The sequence below is a fragment of the Syngnathus leptorhynchus genome, chromosome 6, assembly GCF_054491065.1.
Source record: "Syngnathus leptorhynchus isolate UIUO chromosome 6, UIUO_Slep, whole genome shotgun sequence".
NCBI lineage: Eukaryota > Metazoa > Chordata > Actinopteri > Syngnathiformes > Syngnathidae > Syngnathus > Syngnathus leptorhynchus.
In genome coordinates, this window is record NC_141200.1 from 16,531,605 (window position 1) to 16,540,177 (window position 8,573).

Sequence of the window (8,573 nt, forward strand, 5' to 3'; positions counted from 1 at the left end):
CTGTCTTGTTCTTGATTGTAGATTTTCCAGTTTCACATACATACAAAGCCAAACAAGGTTCATTGAACAGCATTTTGTATTATATCAAATCACGATCACCATAGCAGTTTGCTCAATAGTGGGAAAAATAATATCTATATGCTACCAACATATTAAAAACGTGAACAGAATTAATGCCATCAACAAATAAAGTACATCCATGCGGACAGTCTATGCTTAACATGAGCGCAAGAAGCTTTACATTGCTTAATGACCGAAAACCGCTCTAACTCAACCGTAAATACAATGGTCATTTGTAATTTTGACCATGTCAACCTCATTAAATTGTTACAACAATCCATTTTGTATTTTGTGTACAAAAATGTATTTTGAGCTTCTATCGTGACCGCTTATGGAGAGCAAAATATTCTATTGTTGCAGCGGTTGTGGTAGATGGACACTTGTCCACATACAATTTGGTGATGAGTGGAATTATATTATGTAAAACAGGTATGTGGGGAGAATCTGTGAAAACTGAGTCTCCACGTACCCAAGGAACTTGACCGATGGGGCGTAGAACTCGCACTTCTCTGCCTTCACGTACAGTGAATTCTCAAGGAGGCGAAGCAGCACCGCCTGGACGTGTCTAACGTGTTCAGTGAGCGAGCGGGAAAAGATGAGGATGTCGTCTAAATAAACGGACACAATTTTCTTAACATGTCTCTGAGTACGTCATTAACCAGGGCCTGAAAAACTGCAGGGGTGTTGGTGAGTCCAAACGGTACCACCAAGTATTCGTAGTGCCCGCTACGCAAAGAATAGCAGTTCTTGACGGTAATCTCATTTATGCCCCGGTAGTCTATGCACGGTCGGAGTGTGCCATCCTTCTTCCCCACGAAAAAGACCCGGCTCCCGCGGGCGAGGAAAATGGCCGAATGATACCGGCAGCAAGAGTCCTGGATGTCCTCCTCCATGGCCTTGCACTCAGGAGCAGACAGAGAGGATATGCAGCCCTTGGGGGTCGAGGTGCCAGGTAACAAGTTGATAGTGCAATCGTAGGGTCGGTGTGGGGGAAGAGATATGGCCTTGGCCTTACTGAAAACCTTGAGTTCATGATATTGCGCCGGAATGTTGGAGATGTCTGGGTCTGAATTGGAAGCAGATCTCCCGTGCGGGCTGATTGCTGCCTTTAGACACTGACGGTGGCAGCGTTTGCTCCATTGTCGCATGTCCCCCACCTCCCAGTCCAGAACGGGATTGTGCTGTCGCAACCAGGGGTGCCCCATGAGTCGCCGTTCTGGGAGGGCCAAAAGATAAAACTGAATAATCTCCCGGTGGTTACCGGAAAGGAGTAAGTCTCTGTAATAGACGCCACCTCACCGATCAGCCGACCATCAATAACGCGGGCCGGGATGGAGGTGCTCAAAGGCAGGGACTTGATGCCCCACTGACAGGCCAACTTAATGTCCATGAGGTTGCCCTTCTCCCCGGAGTCCACCAGGGCTGCCACGTTCCGGTCGCCCACTGCAAGTTCAACCAGAGCCTGCAGCGTGAATGTGATGGGACTGAGGGAGCTGGTGCCCGTCGAGCTCACGCGGATCCCCCCGACGCCCCGGGGGCTCTGGCCTGTTAACGGACACTTTGCTGCCCAATGTCCTCTCCCTCTGCAATACAGGCATAGACCTTGTGTGAGGCGTCGAACACGCTCCTCGGCAGGAAGCCAAGCTTGTCCCAGCTCCCCGGGTTCACTCGGCAGACCTTGGACAGGTGGGAGAGGGCGGCTGCGCGTGTTCCGCAGTGGTCTCCGTTCAAGCTCGCGCCGCTGGGTTCGGATCTGTCAGTCCACTCGGGCCGCCAGGTCCATCGCATCCTCCAGGGTCCGCAGACGCTCATAGAACACCATTTTGCCCTTCATATAATCGGCGAGCCTGTGGAGGAAGGTGCTCACAAGCCCCGGGGTGTTCTATTCGCTGCTGCCGGCCAACGTCTGGAACTTCAGGGCGTACTCCGCTACCGATCGGCTGCCCTGACGTAGAGTCACCAGTTCTTCGGCGGCGTCCTCGGCGGCGGAGCCCAAATCGAACAGGTGTAATAATTCGTTCGCAAAGGCGTCTAACGAGGCACAGGCCCGCCTCTCATATTCGGCCATTTGTCAGGGCTAAATTTGATCAGACATTAATCCACATGCTGGAACGAAGAGGAGAAGACAACCAGGATCTGGCAGGCTAAGGCTTCCCCGAGATTATTCCAACACCATTCCCCACCGCCACGGCTCGCCCGTGAGGTGGGTAGAGGCAAACCCCACCTTGGCCGAATGTGACAGGTTGGAGGGCGAACATGATGCGGCAGTTCATCACAAAGGCTCTGACGTGCTCGGGATCTCCCTGGATAAGTATCCAGAGTTCTGAGACGGGGTTCCGGGACGTCCACGAGCCTCATGGCCTCGGCGACGGGGCAGGATGTGGTGGTGGGCGCAGCAGCAGCCGTAGGAGTGTGGCAGAATGGATTACTTGCTGACAGTGCACGGAGGGCGCCAAACACTTGGGCCATCTCCTGTCTCTGCTGCTCGATTTGTTGCAGCTGTTGCTGCAGCTGTTGCTGCTGTTGCTATGGCAAAATCAACGATAAGCACCATCCTACAACACAAAGATGCTCTTAAAGCAATGCGACAGTGAGCGCCCGGCCTGCTGCGGTTGCACGATTGGACCAAATTAAGCTCCCTGCGCACTGAGGTCCACTTAAATTTTGTAAAGTACATCAAATATTTTCAAAATTTTAGCGACGGCTCTGTGACAATAATGTGACCAGCACGGTGCAGTTTCTCGATGTTGAGCCAGGGTGATTGAGCCAGGGTGATTTTGTGGGTCTGCAGCCCGTTTCGAAGAGCCTGTTGCCATTTGTGCCGATCCTGGGCGACGTCTTCTCAGGTGGCTGGGTTAATGTTGAAGGATTTGAGGTCTTGTTTGCAGACATCCTTGTAGCGGAGCAGTGGGCGGCCTACTTGCCTTTTGCCTGATTTTAGCTCTGCATATAAGATGTCCGATGGTGATGGAGGGATAGTGGTCCCCTGGCCCATTGTCTTGGTTTTGTTTAGGCTGATGGTCAGGTTGAAGTCCTGACATGCTTGGCTGAACCGGTCTAGGAGAATCTGCAGGTGTTCCTCAGTGTGTGTTGCCAATACTGCATCATCAGCAAACATGTCTCAAATGGTGAGTGGTCTGATCTTGGTTTTTGCTCTCAGTCGGGATCGGTTGAATAGTTTGCCGTCTGTCCTGGTGTGTAAGTAAACTCCCTCAGTTGATGTTCCGAAGGCTTGGGGCAGCATCCCTGTTTGACACCACAACGGATGTTAAAGGGCTCAGAAGTCCACCCATCGTACTGGACAGTACCTTTCATGTCAGTGTGGAAGGACTGGAGGATGCTGAGGAGTTTTGGTGGGCAACCTATCCGTTCCACCAGTTGGAAGAGGCTGCTCCTGCTCACCAGGTCAAAAGCCTTGGTAAGGTCAACGAAGGCCACGTAGAGAGCTTTATGTTGTTCTCTGCACTTTTCCTGCAGCTGTCTCAGGGTGAAGATCATATCCAGAGTTGATGTTCCTGCTCTGAACCCTGCCTGTGACTCTGAGTAGAGCTTCTCTGCGAGGACTTGGAGTCGATTTAGTACAACTCGAGCAAAGAGCTTACCGGTAATGCTGAGTAGGGAGATGCCACGCTAGTTGTTACAGTCACTCCTGTCTCCCTTGTTTTTGTACAAGGTGACAATGTTAGCATTTCTCATGTGGGACAGTCTTCTTTCCAGCATAGGCATAAGAGCTTGTGCAGTCTATGCAAAAGAGCAGGCTTCGCACAGTTGAGGCCTTCGGCTGTTATCCCATCAGTGCCTGGAGCTTTTCCGCTGGGCAGGCTGTTAATTGCTTTGCTTAGCTCCTCAGTCGTTGGTTCCATGTCGAGCTCTTCCATAACAGGTAGGTGCCCTACATGCCTGAGGGCTGCATCAGAGACACCCAGAGTCCCTGGCATAGAGCTCTGAGTAGTGTTCCACCCAGCAGTCCAGCTGCTTAGAGCGTTCAGCGATGGTTTCTCCCGAAGCTGATTTCAACGGGACGATTGTGCGGGGTGATGGTCCAGTCTGATGTTGCCTGTGTCAGCAGCTGCTTGAATGTTGCTGCAGAGCTGTAGCCAATAGTCATTGGCACAACGTCTAGCGGGTTGTTAGAGTTTACCCCTAGAAGATCGGAGGGCCTGTAGAGTTTTGGTGTTTGGAGTGTGCTTGTAATTTGTGAGTGCGATGCGTTATTCTTCAACGATTCGTGCAAATGATGTTAAATTGGCATCAAACCAGTCGTTTGGGCGGAGCTGGACAGGGGTGGGTCGTGGAGGGAGACCTCTAAGGCACAGAGAAAGGCTGTAGCTTTGGTTGGGTCAGTTTTGTTGCTGTCAATGCAGGTGGCTCCCTTTGGTTTGGATCTGTGTAGGTTTTTGGCCTGTAGCTTGACTCTACAGAGCACAAGGGAGTGGTCTGTGTTGCAGACTGCACTGTGGAGACTGCGTGTTTGAAGGATGCCTCTGAGATCAGAAGTGCGTGTTATGATCAGGTCTAACTGGTGCCAGTGACCTGAGAGCGGATGTCTCCAAGACACTTTGTGAATGGGTTTGGTCTGGATGTGTGTTGGTGATGCAGAGGTGTTGATATGTGCAGAACTCCAGAAGTCGCTGCCCATTTTCGTTCAGCTTAGCAATGCCATGGTTTCCCAAGCAGGATGGCCAGGAGTCACGATCGGCTCCGACTCGAGCATTAAAGTCACCAAGTAGGTAGAGCTGTTCACGGCTGGGAATGCTTTTAAGAGTTGCTTCGAGCTCATCATAAAACCTGTCTTTTATTTCCTGGGGGGAGCTAAGTGTTGGAGCGTACACACTCACTAGGTGGACAGGTCCCATGGATGTATTGAGGCAGAGAGCCAGGATTCTCTCAGAGCCGCCTGTGGGTGGTACTACTGCTCCCATGAGTGTGTTCCTGACAGCAAACCCTACTCCATATTCCCTGGTTTCCTCAGGGGGCTTCCCCCGCTAAAAGAAGGTATAGTCCCTTTCCTTGAGTGAGCCAGATCCATGGAGTCATGTTTCCTGGAGGGTCAAGATGTCAAGTTTGAGCTTCAGGAGCTCGTTGCTTATAACTGCAGTTTTACGGACATCACTAATTACTTGTAGGTTGTCGCTGAGCCCGGGTGTCAAAGTCCTGACATTCCAGCACCCCAGGCTTAGTGCTGGAATCTTCGATAATATCCTTGTGTTGCTTGGTGCGTGAGTTTACAGCCCACTTGTTAGAATAGATCCCTGAGCTCCAAGCACCCAATGAAGCAGGCAGGCTGTGGCGGGAAACCACCTTATTGGCTGGGGGCTGCCCAGCTTGAGGTGGGCGGTAGCTGTCCAATGAGACCGAACATCTCTCCCACCATCGGAGGTAGCCCCTGGCACCCATACTCTACGCCAATAAGAAAGGGCTTATAACCGGTAACTGCTAACCTCCCGTGTTGCGTCTCCACTGGTTAGTGGAGCTGGAGTTTCCTCTCCAGTGCACAAGAAGCCTGGGCAAGTTTTATGGAAGCCTTAAGTTTCCCAGGTAGCAGGGCTCCTCTCTCCGCCTTCCTGTTGTCATCCAAAGGAACGGTGAACATTTGGCATCAGGTTGGCTGCAGGAGTTGCCAGAACAATGCTTTTTTGAAGCATGAGTCTGCCTAACGGAGTCCGAGCTGGGTTTTCTGCCAGGGTTTGCTCCCTTAGCCTTTTCATTCCAGACGATACCCACAAGGCAGCGGAGGTTGTATTTCACCCATAGCTGGGACAGTGGTTAGCGGGCGCCAGGACATCCACGCGCCTAAGGGCCCACTGTTAGTCCCCGGTCGATCCCCTGCAATTTGTCCTGGATCCGTGAGGCACCCAGTAACCATGTGTGGCCACGAGGAGGCATGCAGAAGTCTTGACGGTGGAGAGGCGATGTACCGGCTGAAAAGACTTAGGCACTTGGCTCCTCTTTTCGCCCCTGGAATCAGTGGGCTAGCTAAGTGTTAGTGCTAGTAGGCAGTAGCTGAAAGCAGAAGGTAGCAAGCAGGCAGAAGCATGCAACATACACTAACTACGAGCACTACGACTCCAGCTGCCTCACTCTACGCATCCCAACGCCCCGTGTGCAAGCACACACACTATATATATATATATATATATATATATATATATATATATATATATATATATATATATATATATATACACACACACACACACACACACACACACACACACACACACACACACACACACACACACTGCTCAAAAAAATGAAAGGAACAGTTTTTTTATCAGGGTATGGCATGAATTCAATTACACTTTTCTGATAAGGTTTTGGTCAGGCAAGTGGCGGAGGGGGGTGTTAATCACTCTCAGCTGCATTGGTGTTGATGGAATTAACAACAGGTACACTAGAGGGGCAACAACGAGATGGTCTCCAAAACAGGACTGGTTTTGCAGGTGGAGGCCATTTCAAGCTCCTCCCTCTTGATCCTTTTTAACTGTTTTTCCACAAGTGTTGGCTTTAGCAAGAGTCATTAGCACGACTGGAAGTATGAGGCGAGTTCTTAACTCTCCTGAAGTTGCGCAGATTGTCCAACTCCTCCAGGATGACACATCCATGCGTGCTGTTGCAAGAAGATTTTATGTGTCTCCCAGTACAATCTCCAGAGCATGGAGGAGATTCCAGGAGACAGGCAGTTACTCTAGGAGAGCTGCACAGGCCCTAGACGGTCCTCATCCCATCAGCAGGACCGATATCCGCTGCTTTGTGCAAGGAGGAACAGGTTGAGCACTGCCCGAGCCCTACAGAATGACCTTCAGCAGGCGACTGGTGTGAATGTTTTTGCCCAAACAGTCAGAAACAGACTTCACGAAGGTGGCCTCCTGTAGTGTGCCCTATGCTCACTACTCAGCGCCGTGGAGCTCGATTGGCAATTCAAAACTTTTTTTCATATCTTGCCATCCATTTTCTGAACCACTTAGTCCCCACGGGGGTCGCGGGCGTGCTGGAGCCTATCCCAGCAGTCATCGGGCAGTTGGCGGGGGACACCCTGAACTGGTTGCCAGCCAATCGCAGGGCAAGCAGAGATGAACAACCTTTCGCACTCTCACTCACACTTAGGGGCAATTTGGAGGGCTCAATCGGCCTACCAAGCATGTTTTTGGAATGTGGGAGGAAACCTGAGTGTGTGTGTGTGTGTGTATGTATGTATATATATATATATATATATATATATATATATATATATATATATATATATATATATATATATATATATATATATATATATATGCCGTGGTGAATGGACGGATAGATAGATAGATAGATAGATAGATAGATAGATAGATAGATAGATAGATAGATAGATAGATAGATAGATAGATAGATAGATAGATAGATAGATAGATAGATAGATAGATAGATAGATAGATGGATGGATATAGATATATCTTGAACACCCAGATTGCGTACCGTGACAACAAGAAATTGTTCAATTCACAAAATCTACTTGGATTATACCGGATTTTAAATTAAAACATACCTCCAGGACAAATAGCTGTCTCTGCATGAGTTTGCATATGTGCCACTACATTTAACATACATACTCTCAACTTTTGGTTCAAATCCCGCATTTGTATTTGATTTGAGCCTTCAAAAATTGTGAAATGGCGTTGATACGTGGCCATCGTTTGCTTTTTACACATAACTATATTTTATCACGTATTCCAGGGAGATTCCAGGGAGACAGGAAATATGTGAAACGCTTTTAAAATTTTCTGTCATTTTTAATAGACTGTAAAGAACAATTATAACCCAAAACTTACCAAAATGAATACCTGTGCTCATGTAAAATTTCTTAAAGTCACCACAGAGCAAAATAATGTTGCTATTCATATTCCATTCTTACATTAATGCTGACATTATTAAATTGCTACATATGTGCTGCAACTACAACCTATGCCTACCATTCTTGGGTAACAATTGCGTTAAATGCAGTATGTGTCACTCTGGATTCACTAAGTTACTATTTTTACCATATTGTAACCACATACAGTTTCAGACATTAAATCACACACTGGAACAAAGAGGAGAAGACAACCACGATAGGCTTACTCGCAAGGAGAACGATAGAGAAAGGAAACTCGGTTACAATCTCAATCAATTCTGAGTCCTTCCTCCGCGTGCTCCTTTTTTTTAATGTTTTGGTTGCCCTGGTTACAGAGGCATTGCTACACTAAAGGGAGGGGAGATTGTGGCTGTAGCAACATTGATTAGCTAAGGAATATAGTGTGGTGTGATTCAGCATTTAATTGTCGGCCCGTGACCCCAGCACTGGAATTGCAGAGTCTGTCCTATTTCCTCAACCGGCTGTCTTCTCCATGGTTGGCTGACTCGTCCTCGACTGTGATCAGATAACTTGAAGCACGTTGAAGGCCGCTTTCCTGTGGAACAATGCAACTAAACCTTTGCTAAGTTTATCTTCTTGGTAAACTAATGCAACACACAATAATAATGAATAACTAGCC